Source organism: Schistocerca nitens, chromosome 7 (assembly GCF_023898315.1).
Source record: "Schistocerca nitens isolate TAMUIC-IGC-003100 chromosome 7, iqSchNite1.1, whole genome shotgun sequence".
In the NCBI taxonomy this organism is placed as follows: domain Eukaryota; kingdom Metazoa; phylum Arthropoda; class Insecta; order Orthoptera; family Acrididae; genus Schistocerca; species Schistocerca nitens.
The window spans coordinates 310,643,825-310,646,324 of NC_064620.1; the positions used below are offsets into that span (position 1 = coordinate 310,643,825).

Sequence of the window (2,500 nt, forward strand, 5' to 3'; positions counted from 1 at the left end):
TTATTCTTCGGCCGAGAATACGGGCACCAACATGCTCAGGAAGACGGGAAAGGAGGATGTCTATAGACATATTGAAGAGGATGGGGGATAAGGGATCACCTTGCCGCACACCCCTCGAAGGCCGCACTAGATCTGACGACTTCCCAGCACCGCAGATAACCGTCGAGCCCGCCTCATAGCATCCCAGGATGTAGTCAATGAACTCGACCGGCAGACCATGGGCCCTCAGCACAGGACCAAGGGCACCATGGGCCAGCGAGTCGAAGGCCTTTGACACATCCAGAGATGCTACATACAGCGAGCCAGCAGTGGCCCGCGCCTGGGTCATCGCCAGATCCAGAAGAAAGGTGTTGTGGAGCATCCCATCCTGTGGGATGAAAGCCCGCTGACGACCGTCCAAGACACAGTGGCGCATAAGGCGGCCGGCCAGAACCTTGTGAAAGACCCTGGTCAGCACCGAACACACCGTGATAGGACGGAAGTCAGCAGGGGATGCTGCGGCGGTCTTCTTGGGCAGCAAGGTAGTACGAGCCTGTAGGAGACGGGATGGGAGGGAACGTGAGAGGAGTAGGAGGTTGAGGAATTTATGAAGAGCCTCACGAGGAAGGCGACGTAGCTGGGACGGTGTAAGGCGATCAGGGCCTGCAGCAGAGTTGCGAGGTGGAAGAGCTGCAGCAACCTCATCTGCAGTAATGGGTGCCCACAGAACTTGGAAGGGCACACACTTACAGAATGGCAGCAGCTTACCTGAGAGACCCTCCCCACGTGGAGGCCGAGACCTGACACGAGGGGGAGTAAAGAGATCCCTCCAAAACTCAATCAGCCCCGGGATGGTGGGTGGCTGATGGAGAAGCGTGCCATCGAGAAGACCATTGATACAGCGCGCTGAGTTCTTCTTAAAAGCACGCTGCACCACAGCATACTCCCACCTTCTTCTCGCCCGCTTCCGTTCAGGCGGCCGTTGAAATGCCTTACCAGGAGCGTGACAAAGAGATGGTTCCCTGCTACCTAGTTCGTCAAGAGCAGGAACAAGCATGGCTTGGATGGTACTCCGGCTGGCAGTGGGGCCCAAGGCCACAACTGCATCAAGTGAGCGGAAACGCGGGCCCGAGGAGGGCAACTCTGCAATTAGGGACCAGATAGCCCGATCGGCGTCCTCCCCTGGAGAAGATGACTGTGAGGAGGAAGAGGCCACAGCAGATCCGTCTGCAGAGCCCTGAAGATCTTGGTTTCTCATTGAGAGCTCGGCAGCAAAGGTGGCCACCATGTTCTTATAGGCCTGCCCCCTGCGCTGACACTTGACAGATTCAAGTGTGCGCTCCGGGAAGGCTTTAGCAAGCTCTTGATTGAAGAACCTGCAGCCCTGCAGGGACAAAGTCGCCTCAGCATGCGCAAGACGGAGCAGCTCTTCTTCCGACCACCTGGCCTTCTTCCTTTCCGTTTGCACATCCGCGTTGGCGGCATCAGGGTGGGCACGACGACGATGAACGCCGAGCCCGGTCTTGGTTGAAAAGGACCGCTGGCATTCAGGGCAGACAGCGGGGAGCGGCGCTCGACCCGCGCTGGTTGGCTGGCTGGATTGCTCGTCAGCTGGCACAGGCACTCCAGTGGGAGGCCTGGTACCTTGATTTCTTCTCGTAGTTGCACCAGCTGGAAAAAAGGCAGGGGGGGAGGTAACCCCCAAGCCCCGAAAGTTCACCCTGCTCTGTCGGTCGGAAAGCTCTGAGAAGGCACAGAGTTCTGTGCCTCCCTCGGCTCCCCTCACGACTCTCGCCACGTGAAGGCCAGAGCTAGGATTTCCCATTGAGAGGCTAAGCGAACCATCATCCACTCGACATCGCTTGGATGCTGAGGAGTGGATTGAGAGGATCCGTATGTGACGCATCATATGAGCTTAAGAGAGTCATAGTTACTCCCGCCGTTTACCCGCGCTTGCTTGAATTTCTTCACGTTGACATTCAGAGCACTGGGCAGAAATCACATTGCGTCAACACCCGCTAGGGCCATCGCAATGCTTTGTTTTAATTAGACAGTCGGATTCCCCCAGTCCGTGCCAGTTCTGAGTTGATCGTTGAATGGCGGCCGAAGAGAATCCGCGCACCCGCGCGCCCCCGGAGGAGCACGCTAAGGCGGACGCGGCCTCGCAGCAAGGAAGATCCGTGGGAGGCCAAGGCACGGGACCGAGCTCGGATCCTGCACGCAGGTTGAAGCACCGGGGCGCGAACGCCGCACAGGCGCGCGCATCCTGCACCGCGGGCCAGCACGAGGCCGACCAACGGCGAGAGCAGACCACACCCGCGCTAAACGCCCGCACTTACCGGCACCCCTACGGCACTCACCTCGCCCAGGCCCGGCACGTTAGCGCTGACCCACTTCCCGACCAAGCCCGACACGCCCCGATCCTCAGAGCCAATCCTTATCCCGAAGTTACGGATCCAATTTGCCGACTTCCCTTACCTACATTATTCTATCGACTAGAGGCTCTTCACCTTGGAGACCT

At 58.6% G+C, this 2,500-nt stretch overlaps 1 pseudogene; it reads right to left on the reverse strand.

Moving 5' to 3' along the window:
• LOC126197782 (large subunit ribosomal RNA) overlaps window positions 1–2,500 on the reverse strand; it is a 7,752-nt pseudogene that overhangs the window by 2,975 nt on the left and 2,277 nt on the right.